This window comes from Lactuca serriola, chromosome 5, assembly GCF_051521515.1.
Source record: "Lactuca serriola cultivar US96UC23 chromosome 5, Lser_US96UC23_V15, whole genome shotgun sequence".
Taxonomy (NCBI): domain Eukaryota; kingdom Viridiplantae; phylum Streptophyta; class Magnoliopsida; order Asterales; family Asteraceae; genus Lactuca; species Lactuca serriola.
The window spans coordinates 283,004,454-283,026,454 of NC_136412.1; the positions used below are offsets into that span (position 1 = coordinate 283,004,454).

The 22,001-nt window shown below is 40.3% G+C and overlaps 1 non-coding gene across 1 annotated transcript; it reads left to right on the forward strand.

Moving 5' to 3' along the window:
• Positions 1-12,808: 12,808 nt before the first annotated feature.
• On the forward strand, positions 12,809-12,915 carry LOC145055994 (small nucleolar RNA R71). Its single transcript, XR_013685536.1, has one exon. It is a non-coding gene; the product is annotated as a small nucleolar RNA R71 (small nucleolar RNA).
• Positions 12,916-22,001: the final 9,086 nt, after the last annotated feature.

Below are 22,001 nucleotides of genomic sequence, written 5' to 3' on the forward strand. Positions count from 1 at the left end.
TGGGTCTTCAAGAAGAAGACCGACATGGATGGTAAAGTACACACTTATAAGGCTAGACTGGTTGCAAAGGGCTTCTCTCAAATTCCTGGAGTGGACTATGATGAGACCTTTTCTCTAGTAGCCAAGATTAAGTCTATTCGGGTTCTGTTGGCCATAGCTGCATTTCATGACTATGAAATATGGCAAATGGATGTCAAAACCGCTTTCCTTAATGGAAAGGTTGCTGAGGATGTTTACATGAGTCAGCCAGAGGGTTTTGTCAACAACGAGTACCCTAATAGAGTGTGTAAGCTTGAGAAATCCATTTATGGATTGAAGCTAGCACCTCGCAGATGGAATCTTTTCTTTGATGAAAAGGTCAAGGAATTTGGCTTTTCTAGGAGTGAAGATGAGTCTTACGTGTATGTCAAGGCTAGTGGGAGTATAGTTAGCTTTTTGGTATTGTATGTGGATGACATACTACTCATAGGAAATAATGTATTGTGTATTGATTTTGTTAATAATAATAACTTGGATAAAGCATCATTATGGCATTGTCGTCTTGGACATATAAGCAAGAAACGCATAAGCCAACTCCAAAAGGATGGAGTCTTGGAGTCATTTGACCTAGAGTCAGATGATAGTTGCGAATCATGCTTACTTGGAAAAATGACAAAGTCACCCTTCACAGGCTCGTGTGAGAGGGGTGAAGGTTTGTTGGACCTTGTACACACGGATGTGTGTGGACCATTCAAACATGCCACAAGGGATGCTAATCGTTATTATTTGACTTTTACTGATGATTACAGTAGATATGGATATGTCTACTTGATCAAGCATAAGTCAGAGACTTTCGAAAGGTTTAAGGAATTTAAACAGGAAGTCGAGAATCAATTGGGCAGGAACATTAAGATGCTTCGATCTGATCGTGGTGGTGAGTATCTTAGTTCAGCGTTCCTTAACTATCTAAGGGTATGTGGGATAGTCTCACAATTGACACCTCCCAGGACACCACAGTTGAATGGTGTGGCTGAGAGGCGTAATCGAACCTTGTTGGATATGGTTCGTTCCATGATGAGTCGAGCTTCGCTACCAATCTCATTCTGGGGGTATGCCTTAGAGACTGCCGCCCGTATCCTTAATCTAGTCCCTACAAAGAATGTTGCCAAAACTCCTCACGAGATGTGGACTGGTAAAGTACCTAAACTAGACCACATCAAGATTTGGGGTTGCGAGGCTTTCGTGAGACGCGAGACTCATGATAAGCTCGAACCCCAAAGCGAGAGGTGTATTTTCATCGGCTACCCACAGTAATCCTTTGGTTACCTCTTCTACAGACCTAGTGAAAATGTGGTCTTTGTAGCTAGGAGGGCTTTCTTTAGAGAGAGAGAGTTCATAAGCCAAGGAAACAGTGGGAGGCAAGTTGATCTTGAAGAAATTCAAGAGTCAAGCGGTGAAGGAACTTCAAACCCTAGCACTCAACTTGAGGAGGAAACTCCTGTTGAGCCAATTGACAAGTCTGTACCTCTGAGGCGATCCACAAGGATTAGGAATGCTCCTGAGCATTACTATGGATTCCACATTACTGCAGAAGGTGATACACTTATCAGTGATGAGACACTGATAGGTCTGGATGAACCTAGCAGTTACGCGGAAGCCATGGCAGGCCCTGAGTCAGCCAAGTGGAAAGAGGCAACGGACAGTGAAATAAAGTCCATGTACGACAATCAAGTTTGGAACTTGGTTGAGAATGTACCAGGTCGTAAGACAGTAGGGTGCAAATGGGTCTTCAAGAAGAAGACCGACATGGATGGTAAAGTACACACTTATAAGGCTAGACTGGTTGCAAAGGGCTTCTCTCAAATTCCTGGAGTAGACTATGATGAGACCTTTTCTCCAGTAGCCAAGATTAAGTCTATTCGGGTTCTGTTGGCCATAGTTGCATTTCATGACTATGAAATATGGCAAATGGATGTCAAAACCGCTTTCCTTAATGGAAAGTTGGCTGAAGATGTGTACATGAGTCAGCCAGAGGGTTTTGATAGCAACGAGTACCCTAATAGAGTGTGTAAGCTTGAGAAATCCATTTATGGATTGAAGCAAGCACCTCGCAGATGGAATCTTTGCTTTGATGAAAAGGTCAAGGAATTTGGCTTTTCTAGGAGTGAAGATGAGTCTTGCGTGTATGTCAAGGCTAGTGGGAGTATAGTTAGCTTTTTGGTATTGTATGTGGATGACATACTACTCATAGGAATTGACATCCCAACTCTGCAGGAAGTTAAGTCCTGGCTTGGGAAGTGTTTCTCTATGAAGGACCTAGGAGAAGCTGCCTATATTCTAGGGATAAGGATCTTGAGTGATCGGAGTAAAAGACTAATTGGACTTAGTCAGAGTACCTACTTGGATAAGGTGCTGAAGAGATTCAGCATGCAGGACTCCAAGAAAGGAGAGTTACCCATCCAGAGTAACACCACATTGAGTAAGACACAAAGCCCTAGCACTGAGGCTGAGATAGCAGAAATGAGTCGAATACCTTATGCTTCGGCTGTAGGATCGATCATGTATGCTATGACGTGTACTCGACCTGATGTAGCCTTTGCCCTGAGCATGGTTAGCAGGTATCAGGTGAACCCTGGCAAGGCACACTGGACTGCGGTAAAGAATATCCTCAAGTACCTACGGAGGACTAAGGACTGGGTCCTTACCCTCGGTGGGAGTGATGACTTGAGAGTTGTAGGGTATAGTGATGCTAGCTTGCAGACTGATAGGGATAATTTCCGCTCTCAGTCAGGCTAGGTCTTTACCCTAAATGGAGGAGCAATTTCTTGGAAGAGTTCCAAGCAAGAGACAGAGGCTGATTCAACTTGTGAATCAGAGTATATTGCAGCTAGCGAGGCGGCAAAGGAAGCGATATGGCTGAAGAACTTCATTGGAGACCTTGGAGTTGTACCAGCTATTAAAGAGCCAACGGATATTTTCTGTGATAGTGAAAGTGTTGTTGCCTTAGCTAAGGAACCAAGGGATCACGGGAGATCCAGACACATCGACAGAAAATACCATTTTATCAGAAATCGGATAGAAGAAGGACTCCTCGTGGCAAAGAGGGTATCATCGGATGAGAACCCAGCAAATCCCCTCACGAAGGGATTGACTCGGGTTAAGCATCTCCAACATGCTCGAAGCATAGGGCTGAAGGATGATATTAGATTTAGTAGTTAGATAACCCAAAAATTTGTAAAGTGTAGTTGACATTAGATGATGAATAAAAGGTGTTTTATTTATGAGTAAAGTGTTGCTATCTCTTGTCGATCGTTTACTATATTTCTTTTGCATGTTTTGACTTCCAGAATAATTTTATTTGGTATAACATATTATTCAAACCTCCACTGTCGGTCATATGTCGGAAGTAGGTATGAATCAAGACTGTCATCATTGGTTGCAGAGGTCTAAGGTGTTGGACAAGGCTACAACAATCATGAGTGCTCATAAGTTCTGAGCATTGGACTCAACCCACGCTCACTGGAATCACTTCATGGAATTCTATCTCGAGTGATCGTGAGACGGTAATATAATATAAGTCTTCAAACCTAGAGATATGATTTGTTACTTACAAGTTGGTTATGCATTGATTGTACGAAAACGCATTGGTAACTCGATGTTATAAAACGCGTTTTTGTGTATAATTCAATGAGTGGTAGAACAAACATATGAGTCGAAGTTTATCTATTCCTTCTTGGATTAGAAGCTGATATCTGGGCCCCTCGATGATTTTGTTTTGACCTATGTACCGGGCCCGGTCAGAACTAAGTTGATGTGTTCAATTAAGTTCTTTGTCAAACAAATCGGAAATCGAGAAACAAACTAATGGACAATAAGTAAGACATTGTTCCATGTATTTGTCTGGCTGATATCTAGAACAGAGGATTATATGATCACTTATCTTAAATGGCGTATCAACATCTTCTCAGTTCCGAGAGACCTTGAAAGAGCTACGATTGTCGGTCGGTTCCTGAAGTACTGGAGTTATAGTTATTAGACTTATCCAAGTGGGAGACTGTTGGATAAGGTGTCTAAGTCCATAACTATTTTTGGTTAGTACTTGACCCGACCCGGCATGGTCCATTTGGGTTGCATGGCACCATGCAATTGGATAGACTAAATGAGAGGAATAACACTTGGAGAATATTAATATATTATAAGTTCTAATATATTAATAATATTATTTGATTAGTTTGATCAAAGAATTAATTTGGAATTAATTAAGTGATCAAAAGATAACTAATTAAATATATGGGTTGATTATGTAAATCATTCATATCTTGTATAGTGGGCTAAGAGGCTCCATGGATTATCAAGTTGGGTTCTACCCATAGGATGCTCCATGGATGCTCCATGGGAGTTACAAACCCATGGGTCATGGAAATGAAGAGTCATGACACATTAGGGTTTACATGGTGTAACCCTAGATGTGTCAACACTATATAAGAATCTCATTCTCCGCAAAATCGGCTACACATAAGAAACAAGAGGGCTAGGCCGATTTCAAGAAGTGTGTTTTCTCTCAAAAGTCTTTCCAAGAGCATTTGGTGTTGTGTGAAGCATTTGAGGCATCACACTTGGGGTGCTAGGCTCACAAGGTTTCAAGTAACATAAGCAACAACAAGGTAAGTTATTCTATCTTTCATTCAGTTAGAAATTGTTCCCCATGTATGCTAGATAGGAATATAACCTTGGAATTCAACTTTTCATGATAATTAGACAAACATAGATCCAAGGTTATTAGGGTTACATGTACACTTAGGAAGTGTTAGAGTGCTCAAAACCCATCAGTTGAAACTGCACATTCCTTTTTGCATGTTTTCTTGATGGGAGAGTTTTTAGAAAAATAGTGAGCAAAAACAAACTTTTCTAGACTCTTAGATTTTGGAAATCTGGTATGTCTTTTGTTTTTAGAAAAAAGTTTATCGATTTGTGCCTCGAGATCGAATATCCTCTTTGAAAGCCTTTTTTGATAAAGTTTTAGGAGATCCGCAGTCATTAGTGTTCAACTGCGGTTTCCTGGAAGTCTTTGAAAATTTTTTGACAACGAGGGCTTGACTCATCAGAACTTGAAGATTCAGGGTTTTGAGAGCATTGGCCTACTTCAAAGTTTTCTATAGGTAGTTCATGGTGAATTGGTTGAAGTGTCACAAAACTTTTGATTGTGGACTTTGGTAAGGAAGACTTAGCTACCGTAGCGTAAGTCTGAGTTGTGATTGGAATGGGATTTTTCTGAGAATCATGACTGTAGTAAGAGACACTGCGGTCTGAGGACAAAGGTGGAAAGTCCTGTGAGACTTTGGGACTTTCTATGACAATTTCTTCATCAACAACGGATGAGGTCTGAGAATTTGGGTTGATTGTGCCACAGATAGGAGGTTGATCACACGTGTGATCTGAAACCTCAGGCACAATTTCCTCAATGACACAATTATTACTTAGATTATGAAGTCTACCGAAGTGTGTTCTAATATCTTCATTTCCATTATTAACCAAATTTTCAATAGCTTCACTTTCATTGAACAATTTTTCTGTTAAAATATTTAAGCGTACAAACTCACTCTGAGCTAAATCTCTTTGGCTCAAAGCTATCTCTAGTTGTGCTTCACTCAACATTATTGCATCTGTTTCTAACTCTAAATCTCTTTCTAACATGGCCATTTTGATTCTTTTGTTGTCTAGTCATCCTCTCACATGAAACATCTCTTGGGACGCTATGTTCTTCTCATCATAGGCTTTGTTGTAGTCTGAAAGGACAGCAACACATGTGTCATTAAGATTGTCTATGAAAGGTTGATAGTCATGCATGTTATAGTTTAGAGTTTGGATCATGAGTTTTACCTGTTCGACGATGCTTAGAGTTCCATCCTTTTCCATGTAGTAGTAGTTCCTTTCTAGCTTTATAGACCCATCATCATCAGCAGTTGCTAGCATGCAGATCTTTCCTTTTCCTTTGATATTGCTGGTGGTTTCTTCTTCATCTCCAGATGACCAAACTTCATGGTCTCTTTTGACATGAGCCACACATGCTCTAGCCTTTTCCTTTTCCTCCAGTTCTTGAGCCATTCTAAGGTAGAATGCTCTGCCTTTCACCATGTTAGCTTTGCAATCCTTTGCAAAATGATTCTCTATGTTGCACTTGTGACATATTACAACATATCTTTTGTCTTCTGAAGGGGTACCGGAGTAGAGGTTTGAATGGACTACGGTGCCTCCTTTGGTTGAGTGTTTTGAGATTACGGTTGTGGTGTGAATTTTTAGGATAATGAGAGTGATTGTTTTGTGGGTTGAAGTTACGGTTGAAAGGAGGTTTGTTGAATTGTTGATTTTTGCGAAAGGAGTGAGGTGGTAGCCGGTTGAACTGTTCACTGACAAGAGCAATAGCCTTCTGAAATTCTTCTTCATCATCATACTCTGAGACAGCTTCGTATGACAGCGGTATAGTGTCATACGAGGGAGAGTAAGATTGGTTGTGAGGAGCTTGTGCTACAAGAGCAATGTAACGAAAAAACTTTCAACCAATTTAGAACATTTTACTTCATTCAAAAACCATTAAGTTCATACATCTAGTTTTCAAAATAGTTTAAACGTCAGAATATCCCCCAGAACCATATCACATAAATCATAAAACATGAGGAGCGGTACGATCACGCCTTCGCCTTGCCACGATCTCCTGAAGCACCTGAAACAATAAACCACAACTGTAATCCCGAAAGCTTAGTGAGTTCCCCCAAAGTACCCATACACACATAAACATACGCATACACCAAAGAACAACATACTACGGGTCCAATCAATCTTCCGGTTGGAATACCTCTGGCCCTCAACCATCAGGTTGGAATGCCTACGTACTACAAGCCCAGTCATCCTATCGGGATGGAATACTCTAGGCCCACAACCATCGGGTTGGAATGACCATACACATATATTTGCAACAATAACTACTATGGGTCCAATCATCCCTCAGGATGGAATACCCCAGGCACCTCAAGCTTCGGGTTGGAATGCCAACATACTATGAGTCCAATCATCCTACCGGGATGGAATACTGCTGGCCCACAACCATCAAGTTGGAATGCCCCACCTCCTATACATACAGTAACTACTATTACTACTATAGGTCCAATCATCCCTCAAGATGGAATACCCCAGGCCCTTCAACCATCGGGTTGGAATGCCAAACTACTATGAGTCCAATCATCCTATCTGGATGGAATACTCCTGGCCCACAACCATCGGGTTGGAATGCCCATCTACACTAGCAAAACATGTATACATAACATGCAACCACATGTTACTCTACATATTCAACATACTAGGGCCCTATCATCCTACTGATATGGAATACCCTTTGCTACTGCTAAACATACATAACCCGTAGGTAACCTTCGACCAGCGTACATAAGGCAAGACCAACTATAGTTCTATACTCATAACTGCTACCCAACTACCAGGGTGCTGATCCAACAGAACTAGCCATCACTTAACTATCCATTCCTCTAGGATACTAAGCTAACAAGGCATATCCTCATATCATTATCCTATATACCAGGATACTAGCAAGCATATCATCACACAACATAACAAGCTCTAAACAACAATTCAAAGGGCCAGCCGTGGTGCCTTAGACCCTTAAAGTACAGTGAGGAAAACTCACCTTGCAACTGCCGAAATCCTGCAAATCTCTGACCGCTGACTCACCGGAAATCCCAACTATCACATGAAAATCATCACATTAGAATCCATCATGACTTTCTAGGCCAAGTGCCCACAACACTCATTAAGTCCATTATCCTCTTGTTGGGCCAAGACCAAAAACCAAATCCTCATGCAAAGCCCAATATTGGCCCAATTTACTAAATTGGTCCCACCTTTCCAAACGGGCCTAGATCTATGGTCCATAATAATTATTGGGTCCTATTTACTCCATCCACACTGTTTAGTCATGGCCCAAGCCCAGCTAGCCCATAAACAACCCAATACTTCACGGCCCCAAGTCGAAAACCTAACAGAGGGCATATGTTGGGCGTACTCCTCTAGTATGCGGGGTGTACGCACGTCTGTACCAAAAATCCTTCCATGTGCTTAATGGCTTAAGCACTTAAGCCCATATGCCAAATCTAGTGACAAAAAGGGCCTAGGACTCATAATGTCTCAATCTTTATCCTTTTGGACATCCATAAAGCTCTTAACTCAAGGTATTAACTCATTAAGACCTTCCTACTTCTTACGTGGGACAACCAAAGCCATAGGGACCTCATTTTTCTTACTCAAGACCTCACCAATGGTCTGAAACAACAACTCATCTTAACCAAAACACATCATGCATCATAATGGGGGGTTTTTGGGACAATAATGGTGTCAAAACTTCACCACACTTAGATCTACACAAAATAGATGTCAAGCAAGAAGCTTTATACCTTTAGGAGCTCTTGAACCACCGTAAAACTTCAGATCTACACGCTGGCCTTCTTCCTCTACTCACTAGATGCAACACCTTCTTCTCAAAACACTCCAAATTCACTTCAAAAGCTCACACACTCAAGAAGTTGGCTAGGGTTTGGGGAAAACGGCTCTAAACAGTGGAGGCTAGGGTTAGCGAGGGTGATGAGCTCTTAAAGTTGTTTAAATACCCTCCACACCCGAAATATTAGGGTTTCTGGATGATAGACGTACGTTGGGCGTACATCCAGTACGTTGGGCGTATGTCGAGGGATTCTCGCGTTCATTTACTCCATTACGATGGGCGTACATCCAACTTACGTTGGGCGTACCCAGCCAAACACGTGCATGAATGCTTAGCATGCATGGGACCCCCTTTCCAAACTTTCCCCCTTAGGGACCATTGATGCCAATATCTTTAATTTACAACGTCTCCTTTATCCTAAGTCCGTTCCCGATGAACTTTATATCCACGCAAAGGTGGCGAGAAGCCCCACGCTTCTAGCAACACACCCCGGTCCGAAACCTTCTCGAATGAAACCCATTGCCCATAAAAGACCAAAACGCCCTTACTCTTGATCTTGGGAATCCATAAATAAATACTTTTAGAACGGTCGTTACAAGCAAGTGGTCCTCCAAAGTCAGCACATTCTTTGAGTATAGTGGATTCTTGTGCTTGCAATTCCCCATATAGCTTATAAAGAGACAGAGAATGAATCTTTCTATCTCCTTGAACTATCATCTAAGCAGTAGTCCAATGTCTTCCTAAACCGTTAAGAAATTGAAGGTTTGTTTCATGGTTACTATGGATGGTGCCAGCATTTGATAACTTAGTAACTATCAGATTGAACCTTTTGAAAGAGTCTTCTAAACTTTCACCAGTATGAGCTTTGAAGTTGTTGAATTCATTGAGTGCAGTTGTGAGCTTCTTATCTTGAGCTTGTATTGAGCCTTCATACAAGTTCTTGAGAACATTTCAGATCTCGTTTGCTGATTTACAGTTTATGATAATGACGAAGTTGTCATGAGCAACTCCACAAGAGATTTCATAAAAAACAACAACATCATTTTCCATTTTATCAAGATCATCTTTGGTAGGAAGGATCATGACTGGTTGTCCTCCTCCTAGTCTAGTTGTGGCGCCATCAGTTTGAATAGGTGCAAGAACAGAGACATGTGGTCCTTCTTCAACAGATCGGCATACATCTCTACCAAGTCTCCTTAAGTATCTTTCCATTCTTTGAGACCAGTGATGGTATTCATTTGCCACGAATATTGGAGCTCGATTTGAACTACCAAAATTGTTGGAAACATTTAGAGAAAGTGCTTGTGCCATTTTTCCTTGTTATTTTGTTTTAAGAAATGAGCTTCAGTAGTATAGAAGGCCCTTTGAAAATCAGAGTTCCGTTTTTTCAAAAAGCAACCACTATGGCTCTGATACCAGGGAGTAAGAAAGATATGAGATGTGTAAGAAATACTTGAAGATAATTCAGATATATGGATAAGTGAAGATAGATCTGTATTGATTGAGAAAGAGTGAGCTCTATTTATAGAGACTCAAGAAATACAATTGATTCACTCTCTAAGAGTAGCCATGCAAGGCATACTGGACAATATAGAGGATTACAGAAAGATAGAAAAAAAATAAACTAAGTAAAGTAAGAAGACTGCGGTTTACTAGATGACTTCGGATGTGGGTGCTGATGGAAGCTTGACTGCGGATGCTTGTAGGCTGCGGTAGGCTAAATTAAGAGGGTCACTTCATGTATCAACAATTTGGTCAAATAGGGTTCTGTGTTCTTTAATCTGTGGTCCCGAATATTTCCGGATTTACGTCATGAATCCTAAACGATTCACGTCGTGAATTCAGTCTGGGCTTAAAATTGGGCCATTCAATCTATATCAAAAGCAGACTGGTCTTAAAACTATTGGGCAATTTAATTTAATAGAAAATGGGCTAATTATGGATTAAAGAATACATTTCCCGTTACATTCAGAACTCACATCGTGAATCATAATGATTCACGTCGTGAATACTGTAAAATAATATAATTTTTATTAATTCCAAGTTTGTCTATTAACTAGATTATTAATTATTACCACTTCAGTTTTAGGGACCCCACACTCAGTGTTTAATTATGAATAAAGTGAGTTGGATGAAAGGATCGATGTTTCTAAAACTAAAAATGCACAAACTAAAAAGAAAAAGAAAACGCAAACCAAAACCGGGTTGCCTCCCGAGAAGCGCTTCTTTTTTAGGAGTCTTGAGCTGGACTCCGTGCCTCCTACGTTGACTCGTCAGAAGAGTCCACCACCAGGATCTTTTGCTCCTTGAAATGCCTCTTGTAAGCTTGCACTCGACGAATATATACCTTTTTAGAATTCTCCTTTTTAGCCTTGACTTCATTTCCATCGAGCTTGCATTTGATCCCTTGAATCTTCAAATTTTCATCATTTACAACCTCATAATATCCTCCTCCTCCTTCACCACTAGGCTAGTCACCTTTGATGTAACCTCCTCTTCATCACTAGACATGTCATTACTTTCCTTACTCACCCAAGATGTTGGTGTTTTATAAGCAAACACCCCGAATACAAGTGAAATTAGAGGCTCTTGGCTTGGTGTGCTTGACTTGCTGAAATGTTTGAATTTCTTCTTCCATAAGTTTCTCCAATTATGCAAGCTCATTGTCATCTTCAATATTAAACACTTCACCTTGAACATCATATCCTTGGAAACCATCTTGTAGTCCAAAAGTTTCTTCTTCATCACCGACCCTGAATGTGAGCTTGGATTCTCGAACATCAACAAGAGCCCTAACAGTATTTAGTAAAGGGCGACCAAAATGATGAAGACATTCACATCCTCTTTCATGTCAATCCCTACAAAGTCAACTGGGAAAAAAAATTTCCCAATTTTAACTAGGATGTCTTGTACTATCCCTCTGGGGTGAGTCACTGAATGGTTTGCCGTGTGGATTGTCATCTTCGTAGCCTTCATCTTCTGAATATTTAGCTTTTGATAGAATGAAAATGGAATCATATTTATGCTAGCCCCAGAATCGAATAAAGCATATATCTTCAAATTATTTCCAAACTCACATGGAAGAGTGAGGCATCCAGGATCTCCCATCTTTTTAAGTAACTCTCCCAATATAGACTTGAGCTTTGTTCACTTAGAATGACCTTGGAATTCTTCCTTAATTCTTGACGAGTGTCTATTAAATCTTGGAGGAACTTCTCGTATTCATGAATTTTGGATAATGAATCGATGAAAGGAGTATTAACTGCAATACCCTTTATTTGTTGAATAAACTCCAAATGTTCCCTTTCCAGTTGGCTAAGATGTTCTCAAGACGGGAATGGAAAAGGCGGGTTATAAACCGGAACAGATACGAAATTCTTCTGTTCAGACCGAGCCCACGACGTGAGCATAGCGGGCTCATGACGTGAACTGGATATTCCAGTAGATTCTTCATTTTTTAGTTTTGTCTTCTTAGGCTTTGGTTCAGATGGCTTTGGCTCCACTTCTAAAGCTTCTAGGAATTCAGAAATCGCTTCTTCTTCAGTATCAATGGCCATGACGTGAGATTGTGCCTTCATTTCAGGAACTTGTGGAGACAATCTTTTATTTACCAAAGTAGTAAGTTAACCAAGTTGAACTTCAAGGTTATTGATGGAAGCTTGCTGATTTTTTAATAATGATTGTTGGTCAATCATCATAGCATGATGATTCTTCATCATAGTTCTTTGATCTTCCATTGCAGTGTCAGTAGCATCATGCCTTTTTTCTGAAGCTTCCATAAACTTCATTAACATGGTCTCTAGATCAACTTTCTTCTTAGCTGGTGATTGCTCTCTTTGGTAAAAACCCCGGCTAGTTTGCCTAAATTTCTCTTCTTTTTGCTTCTTGTATTCATCGTAAGGCAGCCACTCCTTCTTTGGTTTTCTCTAATCTTCATCGTATTTGTCCCCACTCGAATAGCAAACTTGATCTTTCTTGTTTCCATATTCATCCATATTGCAATCTTTTGTTAAATGTGGGCCACTACATCTCTCGCAACCAACTCGAATTGCATGAATTGATTGGTCCATTTGGGTTAATCTCCTATCTATTGTGTTAAGCATTGCCATCACAGCAGCCATCTCTTCAGTTTGTGCACCTCCACTGCCTTTTATTTCATCACGCCCTGGGTTGTGATACTCACGAGAGTGCTTTGAAAATTCTTCAATCAGCTCCTTGGCCTGATTTGGGTTCTTTTTCGTTAGTGGTCCTTGTGAATCAAGGAGTTGTCTAGTCATGACATTCACCCCATCATAGAATATCGACATCTCTTGCTGAATGTTGAGGTCATGTTGAGGACAATTCCTTAACAACCCCTTGTAGCGTTCCCATGACTCGTATAATGACTCCCCTAGATTTTGCTCAAAGTTGGCAATCGCCTTCTTGAGTTTAGAGATTTTGGAGGGTGGGCAAAACTGATCTAGAAATTTCTCATGCAATTGGACCCATGTGGTGATTGTACCAGATGGAAGTGCCTTCAACTAGTCTTTTGCAGATCCTCTGAAAGTGACTGGTAACATCCTTAGCAAAGCTATCTCCCTTGGGATATTAGGAGTATTAAAATAATCCGCAATATCATTGACCCCGTCTAAATTCTTGAAATCATCCTCATGATCCTTCCCATAGAATAGGATATCCTTAAGTGCAGTAAGGATATGTCCCTTTAACTCGAATGTGGCATTGGCAGGAATCATAGGATGTACAAAACCCGACCCCACATCATCTCGAATGCTCTTCTTGTAATCCCCCATGGCCATCTCATCAATGTTTTCCATTTCGTTCTCGGGTTCACTCGTATAAAGTCAAAATTCTGTTTCTGATTCGTACTCGGACTCCTGTGGATTAGGAATTTGATCGAAGGCTTTAAAACTGCTCTTTGAGGCTGAACTCAATTCTTCCGTTTTCTTTCCTGACTTCCTTGAAAAGGCTAATTTCAGTTCTTGTAAAGGTGACTTCTTATTATTATTTTTGTGCAGCGTAGACTCCGGATCTTCAAGCGGTGGCACCAAAGGTGTGTTGGATCCTCTGGTCATGAACTACCTGCAAAAAAATAAAAAAAAAACGTAAAACTGAAAAAAAAAATTAAAAAAAAATCCCTACAGACAGTGCACCACGACGTGGTAAAGGCTACCACCTCGTGTTGTCCCAGAAAAACTAACAGAAAAGAAAAACGCAAAAAATCTAAAAAAAAAATGAAAATTCACGATATGAACTTAAGGTTCACGACGTGATCCTAGTACTGAAGAAAAGACTAAGCTGAAAAAGTAACTTTTTGCAGGTTTTACCCCACAAAAAGGATCGATCAATTTAAAGCAAACAAACTAATAATTAACTAAGTCGTTCCTGGGCAGCAGCGCCAAAAACTTGATGTGCACATCAAGTTTTTGGCGCCGTTGTCGGGGAACAACTTAGTTAATTATTAGTTTGTTTGCTTTAAATTGATCGATCCTTTTTGTGGGGTAAAACCTGCAAAAAGTTACTTTTTCAGCTTAGTTTTTATTATTTTATAACCTAACTAACTTAACTAACTAAAATGCACCTAGGCAGTGTACTTAGTCAAATTATAGAATAGTTGGGTAACTTGGGTGTCGATCACAGGGAACGGTGTTAACTAATGAATTTATCTACTACTAAATTAACCTAATTTTAGAGCAAAGTTGGGGTTTTATCTGATTTTACAAGACCATATCAACTTAAGTCACAAAATTCAATCAAGTAATTAAAAACACTCCTGTCAAGTTTGAATCCACTTCTTTATTTATGTTTAGCTAATAAGTATGAATTATCAAGTTGGTCACCAATTATTATGTAATTAGCAATTCAAGTCTAAATTAACTAATCTTTTTACCAATTCATGAACTACCTTGTATGATCACACATAAGCAAAACACATAATTAGTTATGAATTATAGGTGAGCTATGTAAGATTTATCTAAGTAAACACAATTATGGTCATAAATTGTGTCCTCTAGCACAACTAAATTAGTTACTTTTATCACTTATCTAAGATTTTGGTTTATCCTAGCTCTAGCAATTCAATGCTCACCAAATCACTAGGTTTTAAGTTCATGTAAGTTAATGGTCACTAAGCTACACAGAACATGACTTTAAGCAACTAAGAAACTAGAATAACATTCTAGGTAATGATAATCAAACACAAGCAATTTACCAACTAATCAATTCAATAGTCATTAAGCTAAAACATAATTCAGAAGCTTCATCTAGCTAGACAAGAGTTGCTAGATTCAGCTACTCATAGTAACAAGTAAGCAAAAACAAATCAAATTATCAAACATGTTCATAACTATCAACTAATTAACTAAGTATGAACCTTTACTCCTTTTGATGTTGAAAGCCTTTTCCGGAACTCTTTCTCTACTCGAAATCGTCTTCAGTTAACCTTCCAATCAGCCGAAAAACTCCCCAAGTCGTAATGGGCAAGGGAATTTATAGTTTTCTACTTTCCCGAGTTCACGTCGTGAACTATAAAGATTCACGTCGTGAATATGAGATAAGCGTGTTCGGCAAGGACTCTTTCACCTGCATGCATATCTTCTAGAATTCTCCACTCACGTAGTGAATCATATATTATTCACGTCGTGAGTGCGTCTTTTGCTGACTTTTTCGTTCTTCTTTTCTTCAATCTCCAAAGTTCCATATTCTGTTAATTTCAGTCCCTATCTTCGAAAATGCTTCACTTTGGCTGCAAATAACAGTTTAAACTTATAAGTACCATTATTCTATGCAAATAACCAAAATATCAATAGAAATGTAAATAAATATTGCCTAAAAATGTGTATAAATATGGAAATATCAGTAGGCCCTAAAGGCTACATCATAGAATGAGGACATGGAGATCGAGATTCAGTCCATGTATATGAAAACTTGGTAGATCAAGCACTTGACCTTAACCATTAGGTATGAGTGGATCTTCAAGAAGAGATAATGATGGATAGGAACAATTACATAAGCAAACCAAGATAGGTTGTGAAGGATGTGTAGGCTTAATAAGTTCATTTATGGACCAAAATAAGCATCTCGCAAGTGGGATCTTTGTTTCAATGAGAAAGTTCAAGGAGTTTGAATTTCGAGAAATAAAGATGAGTCATACATATGTCAAAACTAGTGGGTGTAATTGGAATCTTTGTCTCAATGAGAAAATTTAAGGAGTTAGAATTTCGAAAAAGATAGATAAACCATTATATGTCAATGCTAGTGGGAGCATTGTAGTCACCCTTGTATTGTACATAGATAGTGTAAGGTTCATTGGAAACTATGTTCCAACTTAGCAAGTGTAAGAGCTTGGCTTGGTATGGGTATTGTTTCGCTATGATTCACATGGGAGGTACAACACACATACATGTTATAAGGATCTATAGATATAGATCAAAGTGGTTCGTTGGATTAAGCCAAGGTACATGAAATGTTGAGGAAACTCGACATGCAGAACTCAAAAGGAGTCCAGGCTAAATAAATATTACATGACATTGAGAGATGCTAATGTCCTAGCTAGTTCTACTATTGAGATAAAGTAAATGAGTCATGCCTCACATGCTTCTGCTATGGGATCGATCATATGTGCCATGACATGTACCAAATCTAATGACTCGTATGCCTTGAGCATGAAAAGGTTGATTAGATCAAGTTGACAAGAATCTACGAATAAATATCAAGAACATTCTTAAGTGTCATATGACAACAGAGGAAAGGATATTGAAAATATGGAAGAGATCATTGTAAAGGTTACATTGATGCTAAGTTCCATATTGATAAATATGATTTTGTTCGCAATCAGAATTCGTGATTTACTGAATAGTGATATATTAGCTTGGAAGAGTACCAAGTAATACACCATAGTGGATTTAATAAACTTAGAGTATATTGCAATTGGTCAAATTGAAAAGTAGAAAATATGACTAAAAGAGATTCATTAGTGACATCCTTGTTGATATTCAATCATTCATGGCCCTTATGAAGGTTCTTGTGACTATGAGGGTGAACCTACCTCAAGTATGGATCCCATGTCACACAATCTTATAAGACACATACTCAGTAAGTACCAACACATTTGATAGTGAGTCAAATGTAAAGACATCATAGTCAATGAGGCATATCAAAAGATAATCGTGTAGATCCATTCCATAAGCTAGTGTCACTGACAAAGTCTGAAAGTCATACAAAGTCAAGAGGCATTATATTTGCTAATGAATTGACTTAAATGCTCTTAGTTTAATTTGTTTTAAACCTGAGAACTTAAACAGTATAAGTGTTAATTCAATTTGGCGATTATTAAGTGGAGATCTTAATATATGATGGAGATTCAGTCATTTCAATTAACTTATCACTATGTTATCCATTTGCATGTTTGGAACCCACTTCCCGAGTATTAATTTACTAAAATGTCCATAGCCGGTCATACTCTTGGAAGTAAGTAGTGATTCAAGACTGTCTTGAGCATTAGTGGATTCTCCATAGTGATTCGACATAGCATAGAGATTGAGCTAACACTCATGAGTACTTAATAGATATTTAAGTATTGGACCAACCCACGCTTAGAGATTACTTTATGGATACAATCACCGGTAATTCTAAGACCATAATATCTTATATTTTTCAAACTTATATACATGTGGGGTTTTGCTCTATGTTTCTATTATGAATTGGTCTACTCCAATGCTATCCGTAACTAGTAGTTATAAAGGGTATGTTCATCTGTGACATCATGAAGTAGACAAAAACTATGTAGTCGAAGTTTATTTGTTCCTTTTGCCTTAACAGGAGAATCGATATCTATGGGCCCCTCGATGATTTGGTGTTGACATCTAAAGTGCTTATCCGAGCCTTGACTGGAATTGATGTGTTCAATTTAGTAGTCCAATGCAGTCATCACAAATCTATATCGGGAAACATAATCTTGAATTTTGAGATTGACCATTATCCATGTCTCAAGTTCATACAAATATCATAGAACGAAGGGATAATTGATCACTTATCTAACGGTCGAATTTTGATTAGATCAAGATTTCGGTAGGTATATTGGATGGCTAACTCTCTGTTGATTATTGGAGAAGTATTGGTCCTCGTATAGTTGATGACTTGTCTAAGTGGGAGACTGTTGGAAATAATGTCCAAGGTCATTAACTATTGGAAATATTTCTAATAATAACAAGGTCCTTTTGGGTTTCCCTGGAGACCCAAATTGAGTAGAATAAATAAAGGATAAATTTGTTTATTAATTATTTTAGTTAATAATTAATTAGAAACTAATTGGAAAAGATTTTGGGAATTATGTAACATCCCAATTTTCAAGACCAAAATTTTTGTTTTAATTAAGTAACTTATAAAACAGTTTACTAAAAAACATCATCGATTCATATCATTTCATAAAACATAGCCACGTGTCTCAAAACCATATCATAAAATAGTAATAATGTAAGGTACCTGCAAACAAAACTAAAAACTGTAAGCACAAAGCTTAGTGAGTTCCCCCATCATACCACATACCATACATAACATATACTGTCTAACATATCTGGGTACTGACTACCCCTTCGGTCTCTTTCAACCGGTGACTTGCCTAGCATATCAGGCTATTAGCCTACCCCTGCGGTCCTGTCGACCGGTACCTAGCCTAGCATATCAGGGTGCTAGCCTACCGCTTCGGTCCTGTTGACCGGTACAGGGGACTATTTCACCCCTACTTCTACCACATATCATCCTAGTGCATATCATATAAATCGTATACTGCCTAGCTTATTCGGGTGCTGGCATACCCCTTTCGGCCCTATCGACTGGTACTTGGGTCTACCCTACCCTCTCTACCAATATCACATATCATCATAGCATACCAGTACATAACATAACACACTGGATAATTATCACAAAGACAATCATCTATCAAACATCTCCTACTAGTGGGCCGTCATTATGGCCTTAGACTCACTTCTATTGGAAGGTAACTCACCTCGATATCGTGCAGTAACTGACGGTACTCGGCATTGGAATCGACTCCACTCAAACTCCTACACATAACAACCTTCCTTAATTCCCATTTCATACTCATAACCCTTCCAAGGGTCAACTTAGGTCAAAGTCAAAGTCAAGGTCAACGCCCTGGTCAAAGTACTTTTGGTCAAAGTCAACATCTGGTTGACTCAACTCGCCGAGTTGGTCCACCAACTTGTCGAGTTCCATAATCTACAAAAATACTAGAACTTCGATCCTACTCGTCGAGTCTTTTAAGAACTCGTCGAGTTCTCCTTTATACAGAATCGGGACCTTTTTTCTCTTCACTCGCCGAGCTCATGCATGAACTCGTCGAGTCCTTATTCATACAAGTTGAAGTATTTTGCCCTTGAGTCGCTGAGTTTTTCTTGAACTCATCGAGTTCTTCTTCATATAAGTTGAGTTCATCCTTGAACTCGTCGTGTTCTTTGATCTTCAAGTCCATATTCAAGTCCATCTTGTTGACTCCTCTTCTAGACTCAACCAGATCGATTAGAAACACAAAAGGTTGGGGAACCATAACCAAACTCGCCGATTCCTATGAGTGACTCGTCGAGTCCCCTAAAGTCCAAGTCTACCAAGTCGATTTCAGTCGGGCTTAATGCATCCAGAACATAGATCTGACCTCTTAGTATCGATATAGCACGTAAAGTTACAAACTTTACGTGCATGCATGGGTTAACTAGCTTATAAGGACCCAAAATGAAGTCTACAAGGTGCATGGGACTCCCATGGACATAAGGTTGGCACCTTTATGCCATGGGAACCCTTAAAGGTCCAAGATCCAAAGTACAACTCCATTGATGCTCATAATCCCGAATATGGATTCACTAAGACTTAGAAAAGGTAGAAAATAGCCCTAAATGGAGATCTAAGAAATGAATAGACAAGCTATCAACTTTATACATCAAATGAGATGGGAATGTGCTAAAACCTTTGGATTTACTCGCTTTTTCTTGATCTCCCAAGCTTCCTTCTTCTTCTCAAGCTTCAAATACACACAAATGGCACAAAAAGCTCAAGAACACTCAATATTCGATTAGGGTTTCGAGGATAGGGTCTGAGGGTGATAGAGGCTGGAGTGGAGGCCAGTTAAAGTGTTTAAATAAGGTGCAAAACCTAAAATTTTGGGTTTCATCCAGAATGATCTACTCGTCGAGTCAGGCTTCCGACTCGGCGAGTAAAATTTTCCACCGGCGTCCAAGATTCACATCTACTCGACGAGTCGGGGCCTCTAACTCATCGAGTACCAGTATAAAAATGAAAAAACTTATAATAACAATACATACCGGGAACCAGGTGTTACAAATCTCCCCCACTTATTTTAGACTTTGTCCTCGAAGTCAGCTGTTGCATCTGGAAAAAGCTCGGGGTAAGTCTCCCTCATCTCGTCCTCTGGCTCCCAAGTCCATTCTGAGCCCTTGCGGTGCTGCCATTGCACCTTCACCAACTCAACCCTCTTGTTCCTCAGATCCTTCGACTTCCTGTTGGGCATAGCTACTGGTCACTCAATGTAGTTCAGGCTGTCATCCACCTGAATATCCTCTAGAGGAACCACTATAGAGTCATTTACCAGGCACTTCTGCGGCTGGGAGACATGAAAGGTACTATGAATATGGCTAAGCTCGGCTGGCAGATCCAGCCTATACGCCTCCTTGCCCACCCGGGCTGCAACCCTGAAAGTACCGATGTACCTGGGGCCTAACTTTCCCTGCTTCCTGAATTGGATGACAGCTTTCCAAGGTGATACCTTCAGGAGAACCATATCCCCGACCTGGAACTCCAGGTCCGAACGGTGCTTGTCGGCATAAGTTTTCTGCCGAATCTGAGCAGTCTGAAGCCTGCTTCGAACCTGCTGGATCCTCTCCGTCGTCTTGAGTAGCACTTCGGTACTTCCCATGACCCTCTACCCAACCTCACCCCAGCATATCGGGGTTTTGAACTTCCTCCCGTATAACTTCTCGAAGGGAGGACAGTCAATAGTCGCGTGATAGCTATTATTGTAGGACAACTTTGCCAAGGGAAGGTAGGTATCTGAGCTACCACCAAAGTCTAAAACACATGTCCGCAACATATCCTCCAAGATCTGGATGGTCCGCTCGCTCAGACCATCCGTCTGCGGGTGAAAAGTAGTGCTAAAGTGTAGGCGAGTACCCAAATCGTCATGGAGTTTCTTTTATAATCTGGAAGTGAGTCGCACGTCTCGATCGGAAATCACAGAAACTGGCACTCCATATCGAGCTACAACCTCTCATACGTGGATATCGGCCAGCTTCTCGCCGACATGCTCTCCTAGATCATTATGAAATGAGCACTCTTGGTCAACCGATCCACGATGACCCAAATCGAATCCACCCCTCGTGCGGCCCTGGGACGCTTTGTGATGAAATCCATAGTAATATCTTCCTATTTCCACATAGGGATATCCAACAGATGCGTCTTGCCATGAGGCCTCTGGTGCTCGGCCCTGACCTTCCTCCAGGTCAGGAATCTCTCGACGTACCAGGCTACATCCTGCTTCATGCACGACCACCAGTAATCAAGACTATGATCTCTGTACATCTTCGTCGCCCTGGGATGAATAGAAAATCGTGATTTGTGCGCCTCCTCCATCAGAACCTGGCGCACACCTCCATGATATGGAACCCACACCCTACGGTGTAGTGTCAACAACCCTCGGCTATCATAGTCGAAGGAGGAAACCTGAACTACAATACACTCGCTCTTCCGATGTTCCTCTTTCTTAGCCTCCTGTTGAGCCTCTTAGATCTGCTCTAGAAGTGGAGTCACTACTGTCATCCATAGGAAAATATCTCTGATTGGGGCCGCCATGCGGCAAAGAGCATCGGCCACCACATTGGCCTTCCCTGAGTGGTAGAGGATCTCACAGTCGTAATCCTTCACCACATCTAGCCACCGACGTTGCCTTATGTTCAGATTTTGCTGATCCATGAGGTACCTCAGACTCTTGTGATCCGTGTAAATGGTACAACAGACCCTATAGAGGTAATGCCGCTAAATCTTGAGGGCGAAGACGACCGCCCCCAACTCGAAGTCATGCGTTGGGTAGTTCTCCTCATGAGGCTTCAGCTGGCTCGAGGCGTAGGCGATGACGTGCCCTATCTACATCAGTACTACGCCCAACCCTAAAATAGATGCATTGCAGTATACTACAAAATCCTCCAGGCCCTCTGGTAGGGCTATGATCGGCACCTTGCAAATTCTCTGCCTCAATGTCTCAAACGCTGCCTGCTGCTCAGGCCCCTAACGAAATACACCGACTTTCTTCGTCATTCGGGTCAAGGGTATCGCTATCTTGGAGAAGTCCTAAATGATCTCTGGTAATAGCATGCCAATCCCAAGAAACTCCGAATCTCAGATGGAGACTTTGGAACCTCCCATCTCATCACGGCATCCACGTTGGCCGGGTCAACCAAAATAATGTTCTGGTTGACAAGGTGCTTTATAAACT